Source organism: Megascapheus bottae, chromosome 2 (genome assembly GCF_031878675.1).
Source record: "Megascapheus bottae isolate mThoBot1 chromosome 2, mThoBot2.hap1, whole genome shotgun sequence".
Lineage (NCBI taxonomy): Eukaryota > Metazoa > Chordata > Mammalia > Rodentia > Geomyidae > Megascapheus > Megascapheus bottae.
In genome coordinates this window covers 77331558-77349003 of record NC_143510.1, presented here as the reverse complement: position 1 = coordinate 77349003, position 17446 = coordinate 77331558, and the positions used below count along the sequence as shown (strand labels likewise).

The window sequence follows — 17446 nt, the reverse complement described above, 5'->3', positions numbered from 1 at the left end:
GTTCCATTGATCTTCTGGTCTATTTTGTGCCAATACCATGCTGTTTTTGTTATTATGGCTGTATAGTAGAGTTTGAAGTCTGGTATTGTAATATCACCTGCATTGCTCTTTTTGCCAAAAATTGTTTTGGCTATTGTAGGTCTTTTCTTGTTCCACATGAACCTTTGGATTGTATCTTCTATTTCAGTAATGTCTTTGGGATTTTGATGGGGATTGCATTGAATTTGTATATCAATTTTGGCCATTTTCAGTATATTGGTTCTCCCTACCCATGAGCATGGAGCAGACATCAATATTTTTAAAAGTTTCTCTGATGATTCCAAAGTGCAGCCCTTTCCTTAGGCTATTTTTCTTAAACACCTCTCAACTCGTCCTTGTTGGATACTGGACAGCTGTCTTTTGAAAATGGAGTTACCTGACAAGTTCCTGTGGTGCTAATAACTAGCCTGCTGTGAGGTAGAGAAAAATCAATGTGTTTTCAACATCATTTCCCCATCTTGAATAGTCAGGAAAGCCCAAATGGTGAACAAGAAAATGTCGTAGGAGACTGCAAAAATACTTCTGATTAGTTCAGCCTCCTTTTTTAAAATTTTCTTTTAAAGCAAAGTAGAAAGGGTAGAAAATAGAAGGGTAGAAAGTAAGGAGGATCTGATAAATCCTTGGTATACCACTGAAGCTTGCTTAGGGCTTGCATCAAATAACCCCCCACCCCCATTGTGTGTGTAGAGTGGCTCTGGGGCTTAAATTCAGGGCTTTAAACTTACTAGGCTGGCACAAAACCTGTGAGGCATGCCTCCAGACCTGTTAATGGTATTTATCATGATTTTACTATCCTGAAGTGAAATACATGTATAATACAACCAATGTATAGGCAATAATAAAAAAAAACAATATGGTACTCTAATTGTATTATTCACAATGAATAAATTAGCCAGGCATTGGTGACTCACATCTGTAGTTCTAGCCACTCAGGAGACTGGGAATTGAGCATTGAGGTCTGAAGCCAGATACTCAGAAAAAGCCAGAAGTGACAATGTGGCTCAAGTGGTAGAGTGCTAGCCTTGAGCAAAAGAAGCTCAGGGACAGGCTCTAAGTTCCAGTGCCAGGACTGGCAAAAACAAATAAATGAATTAAGCTTAATATATGATAAAAATGCATGTGGCATCATGTAAATACTTGAGAACACCACTAGCAAACTTAATTATTATATCTTGACATGACTTATTGAGCACTAGAACCTTTTGTTTGTAATTCTAGCTACTTAAGAGGCTGAGAGCTAGTCTAAGTCAACTCAGACAGAAAGTCCATGAAACTATATTTGTAAAATAACAACAATAAGCTGAGCTGGAGGCATGGCTCAACTGATAGAGTGCTTGTTGAGCAAGTATGAGACCCTGAATTCAAACTCTGGTCCTGGACAAAATTTACTATGAAAAAATTCAAATATATATTAGGGATCTTAGTATAATAAACTAATGCTCTCTCAGTACTCCACTTTAATAAGTATAATTTCGAGTAGCCAATCATTTTAACTCTTACCAATGCCTCTTAAAATGTGGTCCCTTGCCCACAGCATCAGTCACTTTGGAAGACTATTAGAAATAAAACATCATTACCCTTATGGTAAACACTGAGTCAGCATCTCTGTGGTAGCGCTCAGGATCTGTGTTTTAATGATCTCTCCAGCTGATTTATTAGTCTGCTAAGGCCTGAGAACCACTGATGCATATAAAAAATATTTCCTGTGTTCTCAGATTAGAAAATCCTAAATAGCACCCAGATATAGTACCTGTAATTATTCAAAAAACCACAATCACATATCACTGTCATCTAAGAAAAACTTTACTACAATCACTTAATCACCACATGTGCAATTTTAAATTATTTGGGGGGATTTTTCTTTTATGAGGCTCCAACCCAGGGCCTCACTGTGGTAAGTGCTAAGAAATAATTTAGTTTCAAATTAATTTAAAGTTTGAATCAGTTTAAATAAAATTTGTACATTGCATTTCTTAATCTATGGTTGATATTTTATTATTAATTATATAGTTATTATTATCTATATTCTATTTATTATTATTATGGAGGAACTAGGTTGTCACATAATTTCTCACATTAAGGATCTTACTGTGATATATGTCCCATTGCCATTCTCTTTTTTCGGTATTTATCATAATTTGGCTAGATCTAGAGTCTTGATCCCTCAGATCTGATGTTCTTGGAGGGTGGCAGAATATTTCTTAGGTAGAGCTACATACGTCCTTCCCTATTCAGCAGCAAATACTTCAATGTCTGGCTGGCTTAACTTTTTGCTGCTGAGGTTGATTAGTGGGTTAGGTGTTACATGGTCATTCTTTCAGAGCTGTCTTGTTAGCCCTTTATGGCAAGTGAATATTGTAGTCATTCCTACAGTTATTTCCCAAAAGGATCAAGAACACTTGGGTGGGCAGGATACCCAGTCAGTTCAAGGAGATTTAATCTAGGGTTGGAATTCACTTTGCTATCTGGGGAACAAAATGTTCTCATGGTCTAAATTCATGTTTCAGAAGAATCATAGAGAAGCTGCTCATGGAACATGAGCAGTTCAAGAGAGGACCTAGTGGAAAGATAGGAAAACAGGAAAGCAGAAAGCATGAAGAAATACAGATTCAAATTCTTCTATAAAAATAAATATCAGGAAATGATTCTTATGAAGATGAAGCAGATGACAGAGGAAAGAACAAAAAAAGAATCTCCTGATTGAAATATTTCCTGCAATAATGGTCTATCTGGTTTACATACAAAAATCCCAATTAAAAAAAAAATGATGAGCATGTTGGAGGCCAAGAAGATGGCCTGTGAAGAAGCCGCCAAGCAAATAAGATGACTAATGAAGCAATTTTAAATGGTGATGTAAAAATTTTTTCACATATTTTTATTGTAATTAATAGAAGGGTTACATTATATTCACCAGGTAGAAGGTGCATTACTTCACATACATTGATACCCTTTCTCATGTCTTGGACCCCATTTCCCTCCCCCACCTCCACCCCTCATCTTGTTTTCCTCCCTTCCCTATCCACTTCAAATAACCAAATACTCATATATACGATATATCAGATAACAAGGTGAAAAACTAACAATATGAGATAACCAAAGGACAGCAAAAGAGAGAGATAACATAGTACATTAAAGACAACATCACTCATTATATGGCTTTTGTTTCTATATCCTGGAGGTCCTTTCATTTAGCGTCATTCCATATGGCCTTAAGTATCTAGGTTTTGCTCTATTGTAAATCTCTGCTAGGAGAGCCCAAGGTTTCTACTGATTATGACAAATGAGGGAAACCATTGAGCCTATGTTCCTTTGAGTCTGGCTTACTTCACTTACTATGTTTTTTTCTAAAAAGATTTTTAACAGAAAAATATGAAATACTGTCTATAATTCAAAGAGTTCCAGATCATCCACAAAAAATATAACTAATGGTAATAAAACTGAGAACATGAATTAAGTTGACAAAAAAGTAGGTGAGAAACCACATGAACAAATTTATGGCAAGACTATTGATATTATAAGCCAGGTTGAGACACTTGTGTAAATTCAATGTGCTCCTCCTGACAACCACAAACAAAATTTAAAAGACTCCATGAAGTTTACAAATAACTTTTGAGGTCAGAAGGAGTGGGGAGGGGAAGATAGATGAGGTTGAGGAGGAAGAGTGTTGGAGGAAGAAGAAGGGAAGGGGGATAAGAGAAGAAGGAGAAGAAGAACTTGCAACTCAGTCAGAAATGTGAATAGTTAATACAACATGGGGCATTCACTCATCTGGTTTTCTTTGGTGGAACTCAACTCACAAATTTAATCTTCTACAATTTCTTAGTGTATATTCAGTTTTAACTAGAGGATGTAAGGAAAAAAGGAACGAATGTTCATGTATAGTATTGCCAAACATTATAAGCAGCATAAAAGAGCATACTATGGTAAGTGGGGCTTGATACTTCCTATCAAAGAACTCATTATCTTTGGGGAGGGGGAATAGGTGGAAGGGAGAGTGGTAGAGGGTGATAGTGTCTGGAACATATAATAAACATATATAGAAATTCAAGAAGGAACTCCTCCCTCTCTTATAACTAAAATAAGCTAATTAAAAATACAAAAAAGAACTCACTATCTAGAACATGCATTTTCAAGGGCTATACATTACCACTAAGGGACAAAAACTGAGACCTTGGGCAGACAAAACCTCTTAGATAATATAATAAATAAGTTGTGGCCCTCCAAAGAGCCTCAGTATATACACAGGTATACAGTATGTCTGTAATTTGACATTTTGTGGGCATAGGAGGATGGCAATTGGGGGGGAAAAGGATCAAAAATGACTGCTGAGTTGGTTAGTTACGGAAATAAGTTTGAAAGTGTGGTCTAAAGGAGGAAAAAGAGAAAAGGAAAGAAGAATCAAAGTGGATCAAGATGTACTGTACACATAAACTGACATGATGAATTAAAACTCCTTTGTATAGCTACTTAAATATAATTTTTAAAATCAAAAGAAAAAAGAAAAACAAGACGAGAGAAACATACATGGTAAGAGAATTAGGAAAAGAGCAAAAAAAGTTAGGTTAAATTTTAAGGCAAAAATAGATGGTTTACCACTGAGCCATATGACATATAACTTTCTTTCCTTGACATTCTGAAACATAACCTTATTTCTTTTACATTATTTCTGGCTCTCGTAACAAGGTATTAAATGTGAAAGCAATATTGGAATACTTTCTCTTCATTAAAAAAATGCCTGTTTCTCAAGACATTCTATTTCTTGTTCAAATACTCCAATGGTCCATAATTTTCTCATTTAAAATATAAATGTACAGAAAATATTTCCTTATAGGATTTCTTTCCCCAGACTCCATTATTCCATGTGCCTATAATGGGAATTTTGTTAAGATTGATAGAATCGAAGGCCTTAATTTTGTAACAATTACTTGTTTCATGGATCTGCCATAGCAGACTATTTATTATTTGAGAACTCATTAAAATTTTCTGCAGTTTGACTTTATTCCTTAGGACCATATAACATCATTCCTTGGTATCTGAAGGGGATTGTCGGTACCCGAACGTGGATGCTCAAAGCTCTTTATAATGGTGTATTTTACATATAACTGATGCTTATTTTTCTGTACACTTTAAAATCACACCTATGTTATTACAATAATTTGGATCATAAATGCCCCTCTCTCCAAGGTCTGTATGGTCAAAGCTTGTTCCCCAACATGGTGCTGTTGGGAAGTTGGGGAATCTTTTAAGAGAGGGTGATAGGAGGTCTCCTTCCCCCTCCTCCCTTTTTCTTTTTCCTTCCTTTCTTCCCTCCTTCCTTCTTTTTTTTTTCTTTCTCTCCCCCCTCGCCCTCTCCCTTTCTCTTTCTTTTCATTCCATTTCCAAGCCCAGGCATGTGTCTGTACTACAGTCCCATTTTTTGCTTCCTGATGTAGTTGGGATGACAAGTGCAATGTCAATTTGCTCATCTTCTTCCACTCAGAAGGGACCTCAAAAACTTTGTTTGCTGTCCTTGAACTGCAGTCCTCCCCAATCCCAGCCTCCCTAACAGTTCCCTAGGATTACAGATGTAAGCAATCAGCAACTGTCCAGTTGAATAAATGAAAATGAATCATGTTTCAAGTTACAGTTGGTTGAAGAAATGGATGTGTAACTCATGGAGTTTCAGCCAGATCTGAGTCTTGAGTGCCCTGCCCCCCAGCAACTTTCAGATTGGTAGATTTCTTGGGTTTTTTGATATTGGCATTGACCTTGCTAGCAGTATTAGTACTTCACTGAATGAAAATGCATAACACTTTATTTTATTGTGGCAAAATAGAGAAGAAAGTACATATATTTTATTCAATTTGATGGTTTGACAATTCCACTTTTGGAACCACTTAAAACACAGGAACTTTCCATCACTGCGACCCTTTGGGCTTTCTCCTGTTCATAGCTATCACTTAAAACCAGTTTGAGATTTCTAAAATCTTGCTATCTTCTTGGATTTCAGATGAATAGAACCACATGGTATGTTTTGTTATGCCCAGCTTCTTCCATCTATCAATATTTGTGAGATTTACTCATGTTGTCAGGTATTCTGGCAGTTTGCTTCCTTTTGTTGCTAAGTTGAATTTCATTGTGCTAAGATTTATTGTGGTGCTTGCTGTACATTTTAATTGTGGTACATTTTAAATTGCTGTGGTTTTCAGTTTTATGAATAAAGTTACTCTTTGTAGTCTTTGAATTTTCTTGAATGTGTATTTTCATTTCTCTGGAAATTAAGTGAGAATGATGGGTAATGAGTAGGGTAATGGATGTTTATTAAGAAATTGTTTTCAGTCTTATTTCCAAGTTCACATATGTTCCTGGGCTTTGTTTAAAATTACTCAACCACCTACTTACAAGATGATTCATTTTATGGATGACTATTCTATCCCACTGACCCCCTTTATGCCAGTAACACTCTTAATTTACAGTAGTTTTTTCATACGTTTTAGTATCAGGAAATGTGAGTTATTATTTTTTATAAGATTATCTTTGCTCTGAGGTCCTTTGAGTGGTCACACGAATTTTTCAAAATGAACTGTGAAAATGATTAGGATTTTAATAGGAATTGCATTGAGTCTATAGCTTTCTTTGGGTAATATTAACATCTAAAACATTCTAGGGCTGGAGTGGTAGAGCACTTGTGTAGCAAGTGGAAGGTCCAATACTACCAAAAGAAAAATAGTCTTAAATCTCTAAATCCATGAACATAGTGTATGTTTTCATTCACAGATGATCAACTTACAATGGTGTGTTGTTTTTTTTTTTTTGCTAGTTGCAGGGCTTGAACTCAGGGTCTGAGCACTGTCCTTGGGCTTTTCTCAAGGTTAGCACTCTGCCACTTGAGCCCCTTCACCACTTCCAGCTTTTTCTATGTATGTAACTGGGGTCTTTATGCATGCTAGGCAAGCACTCTACCACTAGGCTAAATTCCCGGCCCGCAATGGTGTTTTATCTTAATCTATCATAATTTGAGACTATTTCCAGTTAACAATGTAATTAATGTACCCCATTCATTCAGTATCATGGTCTCGAATATGTTTAGAACCTTTTAATTATCCTACAGTTAGGAAATGCTGAATGTGTTGAATATCTCATGGAATTTATTGAATGTTATCAAAACAAGAACATAGAGTGGTTTATATGTATAGTCACTATTATTATACACAGCTGATAGCACATTGTGCATTCTCCTTTTTCTTTCCCCCTCCCCCACCCCCACTCTTCTCTTCTTCTCCTCCTTCTCCTTTTTCTTGTTTGTTATTGGGGCTTGTTCTTGCTTAGCTTTTTCCTACTGAAAGCTAGCTTTCACATTACCTCAGGCATAACATTTTCCTCTGCTTTGGCTTTTTTCAGTTGTTGGTCATGGGACTTGAACTCTGGGACAGGGCTTCAGTTTTTTTTTTCCTTCAGTTCAACCAGTTCCTTATTTGACATTTCTGTTTCACGAATATCCTTTTCATCAATGTTAAATTTGAGCTGGTTCCTAAGCACTAACGTCTAGAAACTATTTCATCAATAGTGGTGTCTTTGTTAAGCTCTTTGCATGTTCATATGCCTTCATGACTTCCTTTCAAATGCCATTCATGCACTGCTGTGCAGTAATGTTCCAGATAGTGCTGAGAATGTCAGAAATCCATTTCAAAACTCCTGGGAGTATTCAGCCCGATTCAGCTGCAGTAGCAGCCTGTGAAAATGTTTGGTAAAAATAGTATCCTTTGGACATAGTCATTTTGCCTTGTTCCATTAATTCAATGAGTGCAGCTTGTTTTGTGACAAATATACAAATTCCACACCAGGACACATACATTGTCAATAAGCTTTGAGTGTCCTGGAGCATTGTGTAAAATCAAAAGAACCCTGAATATATGATGTTTTGCCTATACTATTCTTTTGCCTTTATCCAGTCTTAAAACAATACTGGTATCATCCAGACTTTCTTATGATAGGAGTAAACAAGAGTAGACCTAAGAATATTCTTGAATCCTCTAGGGTTCTTCTAAGTGGTAGGCTGGAAAGACTTAAAGACTTTAAATTTGAACCCTGTAAAATTTCTACCCCAAGGTAGCATTTTGAATGCCTTGAATCCTGACATTTTCTTGGATTCTTGGTGAATGCTTTTTTTTGTGCATACATTCCAGTATAGTGTTTTGTAATATTAAATATTCTGGCCAATATATATCTAGAATTGTCCTGTACAACTCTTCTTTGAAAGCTTTGGCACTGTTAGCATTGGCAATTACTGACTTGGACATTTAAGGTCACTATTGACCTTACTATTGTGAAAATCATAACTTCTGAAGAGATGGATTTGATAACTAATTAACATGTTCATGTATGTGGAAACATTGGCATATTATTCTCTTGGGCAATCAATCCAGAGCTTCATGTATGCTACAATCCTTAGCTCTCTGCATGTTCCTTTAGCATATCAAAAAGGACTTTCTCCACATATGCTTGCAGTCATTTTTATATCTTCTTTGGAGAAATTCCTATTCACTCTTCTATTTGAAAATTGGGTCCTTTCTGTTTTTCTTTTTGATGGAGGCATGGCTCAAGTGACAGAACAGCAATGATGAGTAAACAAGCCAAGACAGTGATCACCAGGTCATGAGTTCAAGCCCTGGTACTAGTGCATACACACACAAAGTCATACAATCGAATCTTTTAAATTGTAAAGTCATTTTTCAAAACACTTTCTCCCATTCAAAGCTGCTGTCTTTGGTACAACTTCTTTTGTGGTCTGTGCTTTTGGTGTTAGATCTAAGAGACTATTGTCTGATCCAAGTTATGCTTTTTCTCCCCCTACATTTTCTAAGTTTTGCCCTTTTTCATTGTACATTTCACTCTTCAGGGGTGTGTGTGTGTGTGTGTGTGTGTGTGTGTGTGTGTGTGTGTGTACTGGTGATGGAACCAAGGAGTTCATGCTTGCTCGCTGGGTGAACATTTTACCTATTGCGCCAACTAGTTCATCTTCAACTGTAAATGCATGGAAGCCCGACTTTATTATTTTTCATCTGGATCACCAATTTCCTCAGCATTATTTGATGAAAAGAAAAATTTTCCCCCTGTTTGAATGTTCTCACGTTCTCACCTTTTTCGTTATAAAGTCAATGATAAATGTTAAGACCCCATTTCTGGACTCACAGACACTGATTCATACTTCCTATGATGGTACAAGACTATCTTGATTACTGTATCTTTGTGACCAATTCTGAAATCAAGCCTAAGTTTTCCCAAACATCACCTTTTTCCTTGCTGTTTGATTGCCTTGCACTGAGTAGAAAGAAGTGCGGGTGGGGAAACTATGTGCCTTCCACTTTTGTGTTTTCCCCTTTTGGTTGTACCAGAGTGTTGCATTTGCTTGGCAGGTGTTCTCTTAGTGAGCCAAGTTTCCAGCCCTTTATGATTATTTTTCAGATAGGACATGTACTTTTTGCAGGCCACAAACCATGTAGCTAGGATTACAGGTGGGCACCAGGGAGGTTCCGGTGTTGTGAAGGTGAAGTCTACCTTAAGCCCTTGAGTTGCAAATGGTATAGTACTTTTTTTCCCCCAAGCCTGCTCCTTGGGGTAGGCTCACCACTGGAGATGTAGGAAGGGGGATCTTCTCCAGGGCCTTCCATCCAGGGTCCCTCATGGAGGGCAAGCAGGCTGACTCTCCTATTCGCGGCCTGGTGCGTCATGATTGACCTGGCAGGTTGGCGACCCCGGGAACCTAACCTCAGACTCGACGAGGTGACAGACCGATGACAGGACGGCCATCCTAACCCTAGCAAAGAGCGGGAAAGGCGGCCGGCAAGGGCAGAGGGAACGCTGGAGAACAGGAATCAGGGAGAGAAGCAGTTGGAAGGGAAGGGAACCAGTTTTCTGGCTCCGCCGCGGCGCGGATGAGCGATGTCTGGAAGCTAAAAGTCTAGAGATGCCCTTTCCATCCCTGGGTTCGGGGAATAACGAAGGCCTCCCGGCAGCAGCGGCAGTTTTCGCGCCACCTCCCTCCAACGGCCCGGCGCGCGTGGCGGTGACGCAAGCACGGGGCGGGACTTCCGGCCGGGCCGGGCGTCCAGCGCCTCTGGGTCTCCAGCCGCGTCCAGCTGTGCGGCGCTCTGGGGCGGCGGTGGCGGGCGAGTCGTCGGCCCGCCGGCACGGGAGCTGACCCGCACCTCTGAGGAGGCCGGCCCTCCGAGGAGAAGCCTCCGCGGCCGCCCTGTCCACCGTCGGAGCTTCCTGAGGGTCCTCATCCATCCAGGCTCCGGAGCCCGACGGTTGCTGCCCCATTGCGGCGGCGGCCGGCGGGCGGGAGAGCAGCCGCGGGGACGTCCGCCGGCGAGGCCAGCCGGGCTGTCACCGCGGGCGACGGGATCGACTCCCTCAGCTCCGATGCCTCGGCGACCCGAGTGGAGTGGGTGCAGGGGGCTGGAGCTGTGGACGAGTCCCCCGGTGACTGTGAAGTTTTCGGGGTGCACGTCGCCGGGGCCGTGTATGAGTTGGGTAAGGCATTTGGCTTTGGGGGGGGGGGACAAGTCTCGATCCCGGCCTCAATCCCCCCCCCCCCCCCGCCCCTTCCGCGCCTGCTCTGGAATCCCTTTGCGAAATTTCCTCGTCCTGTGATTGGAGCGCATGTTAGAGAAGTCCAGAAGTGGGTTCGGCAGCCAATGGGGGGCACGCGGGGCTCCCTCGGCATCGGGGTGAGGCGTCCCCGGTGAGGCCCTTGCGTGAGTGATGGACTTTAAGCGCGCCCCCCCACTGCGGTTTTAATTCGTGATTGAATAAAGGTGTGCTCCCCTTGGTACTTCTCTGGCGTTGGAGCTGTTAGCAGCTTTTTAACCGAGGTCACATCTCCAGCTATGAGGAAATATTTTTGGGCTGCATGGTTAGTTTGGTAAATCCTCAAATGTCCCACCGTTGAGTATGATACATGGGCACAGTACATGGAAAAATACCCTTTGCCCACTATTTTATGTCTCTGGGTCAGGTTCTCTGTAATTATGAAGCCACTTTATATCTCCAAGATTTGTAGGATAAGGTTAAATTGGTTCTGAAATTTTAAATTAATAATGCCCTCATTATATGTTCAGAATGCTTGAGTAGGTGCAGAATTGAATAGGTTGTTAAAAGAAGTGCTTCTGTTACCTAGCAACATCACTGTAAACAATCATGATACTCAACTAGAACATACTAAGTGGAGCTATTCTACAATTACCTGAGTTCAGAATTCTCTACATTTAGTTTAGCCTGTATGTTCTTACAGTTAACTCACATCCCCCCCCAATACATTTTGCTTAAGAATTAATAGGACGCTTTTAAGTTTCCCTTGTCACCCAGGACTCTCCTGAGCGTTGCAAGTGGATTTGAGTTATTAGAGTATTTGAATATTTTCTGACCAGAGGAAGTGTACATACTGTATGTAGGGATATTTCCAAATAACAGGGTTGTAGCAACATAAAGTTAGAAAATTTGAGATTTGTAAACGTTGATTATGTTCAAGTTATTAAGTCTTGGTCTAGGAATGACCTTACTCTCACCACACTGAACCCTTAATGATTATATTTTCATGGCAAATATTCAGTAGTGTGTGTGTCTTGATTCTGGGCTTGAACTCAGTACCTAGGTGCTGTCCCTGAGCTTATTTGTTCAAGGCTGGTCCCCTACTACTTGAGTCACAGTTCCACTTCCAATGTTTTGGTCCTTAATTAGAGATTAGAGTCTTCTGGGACTTTCTTGCCTGGAATAGCTTTGAAGTACAATCCTCCGATAATCAACTTCTTCACTAGCTAGGATTACAAGAGTGCGGCTGCCATCTGGCTTTTCAGAACACTTTTTTTTTTTTTTAAGATTTTATTAACACTGATTTTTACATTGTATTTCAAATGTATTTAACAAACAAGTATTCAAGGAGGGGATCTCTATATGCAATCAGTGGCACATAGATTTTAGAACATAATTAAAATTAAGCTGAGGTTTTTTATGTCATAAATACCTATCAATCTCAGGACACTTTTTTTTCTTTTTTAAATTTTCATTGGGTATGGGGCTTGAACTCTGGGCCTGGGTGCTGACCCTTAGCTCTTCAGCTCAAGGCTACCACTCTACAACTTCGAGCCACAGCATCACTTCCTGTTTTCTTGTGGCTAATTGGAGATAGGAATTTTTCAGGACTTCTGTGTTCTGGCTGGCCTTGACACTTATTTTTGGAGGGGTTATAATTGAGGCTTAAACATAGAACTCCCATTCACAAGGGTAGGTTTTCTACAACTTGAGCCACACCCTCTCAGCTCTTTCTTGCTTAATTTTTCCCATAGGCTCTTGGTTTTTTTTTTCTCCTTAGAGTCAGCTTGGTGTCTCAGTCTTCCTATCTGTGGTCTCCTGTGAAGCTGGAGCCGTAGTTGTGTACATCCACACCCAATTGGTTTAGGTGGGTAATCTTGCTGTCTTCCTGGAATGGCCTTGCTTTGCCTCCCAAGTAGCTGGAATTACAGGCATTAGTGTCTATGATTTCCTTATGTTGTTTAACCTGTAGATACTTGTAGTGAATGTGTGTATATAGTTGTGTAAAAGATATCCTAAAGTTCTTCACTTAAGCCGAATTCTTCAAAATTGTCTTAAATTGACTCATCTTTTTTTTTCTAGTCCTGGGGCTTGAACTCAGGGCCTGGACATTATCCCCGAGCTTCTTTTGCACAAGGCTAGCACTCTATTACTTGATCCACAGCATCACTTCCAGCCTTTTCTGTTTATGTGGTATTGAGGAATCGAATCCTGGGCTTTCATGCATGCTAGGCAAGCACTCTACACTCCCAACACCTAGACTCATGTTCTTGACAGAAATGACATTTTTTTTTCCCTAGCCTCAAAACCCGTCATGTGCTTTTAATTTTTTTGTTGTTGTTGTTCAGTCCTGGGGCTTGACCTCAGGGCCTGGGCACTGCCCTTGAGCTTTCTCAAGGAGAACACTCTGCCACTTGAGCCACAGCACCACTTCCAGGTTTTTCTGTGTATGTGGTACCCAGGAATCAAACCCAGGGCTTCATGCATGCTAGTCAAACACTCTACCACTAGGTCACCCTCCTGCAAGGTAGGGGAAGGGGGGAGGGGGGAGGGGAGGGATCCCTCCCCTTTTTTTAGTATCTTCCTGCTTTTCTGATCTGATTTCTTGACATGTCTTCCTTAAAATACAAATTGTACTTTTTCCTATAGGATTGAACCACTATGGCTTGTAAAATCCTACAGTGTATATTTGCAAATCATGTTTATTTAATACTTAGACTTTATGTTAGATTGTTTTGTTTAGTTAGTTTTGTTTGTCTTAACTAGTCTGTGAGTTTTTGAAGGACACAGTCCTATCAGGTCATGAAGAAAGAAAGGCTACACTGAATGCTGAATAAAAGTTGTTTAAAGATGACAAATATGCATTTCTACTTCTTCCTGTAGCTTTTGTAATATTGCAAAGTAAGGACATTGTTAAAAGAAGGGTAACTGACTTACAAAGGACAACAATAAATCATAAGGAATGGGATTAAAGAGTAAGTGTGATGGTCCTTGGGATGAGAAGGAAATGTTCATTCCTAGAAAGTATGAATACTTGAGAATTTCCCATGACAATACAAGCAGTAAGGACTCCCTCAGGAATGCTAGTACTATTCTCATGTGGGCTTGAAGAATTTGGTCAATTTTCTGGCTATTCTTAGAAGAAGGTTAGTTGTTAAACATAAGTCCCTCTAGTTCAGGGATTGGGAAAGTCTGGAAAGTCTGGCTATTGGCAGTATAAGGCCAGCAAAATAATTTGGTATATGACGAGATAGACACGTAAGTTTTTCTTGTGCTTTTTACTGGCTAACTGAGGCCTATCTGTGTTGATAATTTTTGTATAACCCTCAAATAATGTTATAAATATCCATATAGCCCTTAGCAGAAAAATGATTCCCTATCTCTGTCTTCCTCATTCCCCCATCTTGCACTTTCCTTCTACTTCTTTCCATCTCCTTTTACTCCTTCTGTCTTGCTTTTGGGCCTGGTTATGACCATAAATTCATAAAGCATGTTAATACTTTCATTTAGCCCCCATAACTTAGCACCTAGGAAGTGTGTGTGTGTGTGTTTGGTATCATAACTGCCCTCTCAGTCATGGAGACATCACTGACTTCTATCCTAGTACTGTTTCTTTCTAGTTTAACTATAATCCAGGAAAAGGAGATTAAATCATGGAATGTCCAGTTACTTGCTTTTTATGATTTCAGAGTACTTTTGGGTTACAGTTTAGAATTAAGAAGAATTTCTGCTCATAGAGGTACTGGAAAGCACTTTTTATTGTCATTATATCTTTTAAATCTCTAGATAATTGTTATCTTGCCATAAATTCTTATCCAATATTTATAACAAAGAGTTAGTTCAGTGGAAGGCATAGAAAGATGTTGAGTCCTAGAGTACTTTTATAAATCATTATTTGATTCTGTTGCTTCTTGAGTGAACTTACTAGCTTAGCTTCTGAGTTGCCCAGTAACACAGTTGAAGCCTAACATAGCAACCCTTGAAAACAGTAGCATTGGGACTATAGGTATTTTCCTGAAGAAGGAACACTATCTCTAGTGTTTATATTTACTCTCTTTCAATGGAATCACATTTTGATTTATGGGAAGTAATCAGATAATATTAAGTAGAGTACTATAAATGCATATTTTGGTGAGAGTCAGCAAATTATAACTTCACATATTATTTTTTCAGTTAGAAAATTCATGCATGATAAATATGTATTGACTTGTGCTATCTGTGAAGGGCATGTAAAAAGATGGATTCAACGGGCTGGGAGTTGGCCTAGTGGTAGAGTACCTGCCTAGCATGCACGAAGACTGGAGTCTGATTCCTTGGTACCACATACATAGAAAAAAGCCGGAAGTGGTGCTCAGGCTCAGTGGTAGAGCTCTAGCCTTGAGAAATCCCAAGGACAGGGCTCAGGCCCTGAGCTCAAGCCCAGGACTGGCAAAAGAAAAAAAAAAAGGACAGATTTAATTAACAGAAGAAAAGCTTTTAAGTAATGACATCAGAGTTCTCTGCAACTGAAATAATTAGAGCTGGAGTGAAGTTGAAGTGTACTTTTTGTAGTACTTCTAGAACTATTTCCTGGAAAACTTAGATCAATAATGTACTTTGGAAGGCACTGGGATTTTGTAAGAAGATAGTTATGATTTAGGAGACTTAAGTTTTGTCTAGATGAGTCATTTAACTTTTTTGGCCTGTTTTTCTATTTGAAAAATAAATTTCTGAAGACTTCTTTCACTTCTTTCAGAAATTGTATATTCTAGGTCAATATTTTCCCTGTTTAAACAACATGAATGCCTATTTTGTGTCTTGCATTAGGTACTGGGAAATTTGAGTGTAAGACTGATCTCATGCAACTTACTGTCTGGCGGGAGAATTGGATGACTAATAAGGATAAATAAGAATGTGTTCTGATCCAGGCTGACTGAGGCCTGCAAGTAGAATACACTTTGATTCAGGATTGCTCCTTAGAATTAGTAAATGTCGTTGCAAAATGTGCAGAGAAGTGTTCTGCCTGGCCTGGTCTGATGGACTGTCAAGGAAAACTAGGGAAGAAAATTTTCTTGTTGAAATGATAGAATCAGATCATCAGCAATAGTGATTGAGATACATGTCATTCCTAATGTTAACTATCATGCAGAAAGACAGGGAAAAGGGCTAGGAATGTGGCTTAGTGGAAGAGTGCTGGCCTAGCATGCATGCATGTATCCATTCCTCAGTACCACATAAACAGAAAAAGCCAGAAGTGGCGCTGTGGCTCAATGGTAGAGCACTAGCTTTGAGCAAAAAGAAGTTCCAGGATAGTGCTCAGGCCCTGAATTCAGGCCCCAGCACTTGGGGGTGGGGGAAAGTAGAGAAAACTAGAATGGGGTAAGATCAGGAAAGCATAGAGGAAAGTTTTCATATCACGCTTAGTTTGCTGATTGAAAATAGTTTCTTAGGGAAGAGCAGCACTAGCACTGTAAATCCATCTCTAGAAAGATACTTTCTCCATAAGGTTCTAGTACTTAAAAACTCGAATACTTCTGCCAGAAGAGTGGCCTAATGGTAGCCTACTTGCCTAGCATGAATGAAGAAGCCCTGGTTTCATTCCCTGGAACCACATACACAGAAAAGCTGGAAGTGATACTGTGGCTCAAGTAGCAGAGTGCTAGCCTTCAGCAGAATGTGTCGAAGGACAGTGCCCAGGCCCTGAGTTCAAGCTCCAGGACTGGCAAAAAAAAAAACCCCCAAAAACCCCAAATCAACAAAACAAAACAAAAAACCCTCTAATACTTAGGGGAAAAACTCCTTTAAATATAAGTGATTTGATTTGTCCTCTTTTTTGATCTTGGTAATTAGTGTGCTTTTTCTGTTTTGTTGGTTAGTCTAGCTAATATATTAATTGGTCTTTCAAGTTACCAGATTTTTATTTTTCTTTTTTCTACATCATCGCTTTTTATTCTTTTCTTTTTCTTTTCTTCTCCTTGTTTATGGTTTACTTTATTTTTTTTCTGGTACTGGGAATTGAATTCAGAGCCTTGTTTGTGCTACCATCAATTCTACTGATGCTCTACCACTAAGCTGCATCCCTATCCTTGGCTTTGGGTTTAATGTGCTTTCTGTTGTTTGTTGTTGCTTGTTTAGTTTCCTAAGCTTAGATTATATGAAACCTTTCATTTTAAATAATAGTCTATGTTATAAATTTCCTTCTAAGCCCAGTTACTTGTATTCAATACATTTTGATATATGTTATGTTTTGTATTCATTTAATTCTTATGATTTTTTTCCTTTGATCCATGGGTTATGTAGAAGTGTATGTTGTTTACCAGTAAATAAGGCATTTCCAGGTTTATTTCAGTTTTGGATCACTAATTCCATTGTGATAAGATAATTTTTTTTCTGGATTCTTAAAGATAATTTACTTTATTGTTATTATAGAGTTGATGTACATAGGGATTACAAGTACATGATCCAGGAAATGAGCACATTTCCTTTCTTACAGTTCTTCTGTTCCCTCTCTCTCTCCCAGTCCCTCCCTCCTGTCTCTACCCAGGGGTTGTATAATTCACCTTCATCAGTGAACTGATGTTCCACTGCACATTGTGGGGTTTTTTTCCACTAGGCCAAACTCCCGGCCCGATTTTTTGTTTTGTTTTGTTGCCAGTTCTGGAGTTTCAACTCAGGACCTGGGCACTGTCCTTGGGCTTCTTTTTGGTCAAGGCTAGTGCTCTACCATTTGAGCCACCATGCCACTTCCAGCCTTTTCGGTTTATGTGGTACTGAGGAATCGATCCCAGGGCTTTATGCATGCTAGGCAAGCACTCTACCACTAAGCTGCATTCCCAGCCCCCACTGATGCATTTTT

General features: G+C 39.4%; 1 protein-coding gene and 1 long non-coding RNA gene across 5 annotated transcripts in view; one reads left to right on the top strand and one right to left on the bottom strand.

The window, feature by feature from the left end:
* LOC150067357 (uncharacterized) overlaps positions 1–10132 on the bottom strand; it is a 38112-nt gene extending 27980 nt beyond the window's left edge. Inside the window, exon 1 of one of the 3 annotated variants that reach the window (XR_016534606.1) lies at positions 9647–10132. This is a non-coding gene — a long non-coding RNA (uncharacterized LOC150067357). The remainder of the gene's footprint in view (positions 1–9646) is intronic. The other 2 variants (XR_016534607.1, XR_016534608.1) reach the window with 2 other exon arrangements.
* Positions 10133–10223: 91 nt separating this feature from the next.
* Cep83 (centrosomal protein 83) overlaps positions 10224–17446 on the top strand; it is a 97313-nt gene continuing 90090 nt past the window's right edge. Inside the window, exon 1 of one of the 2 annotated variants that reach the window (XM_090328399.1) lies at positions 10224–10554. The gene's annotated coding sequence lies outside the window, so the exon portion shown is untranslated. The remainder of the gene's footprint in view (positions 10555–17446) is intronic. The other variant, XM_090328398.1, reaches the window with a different exon arrangement.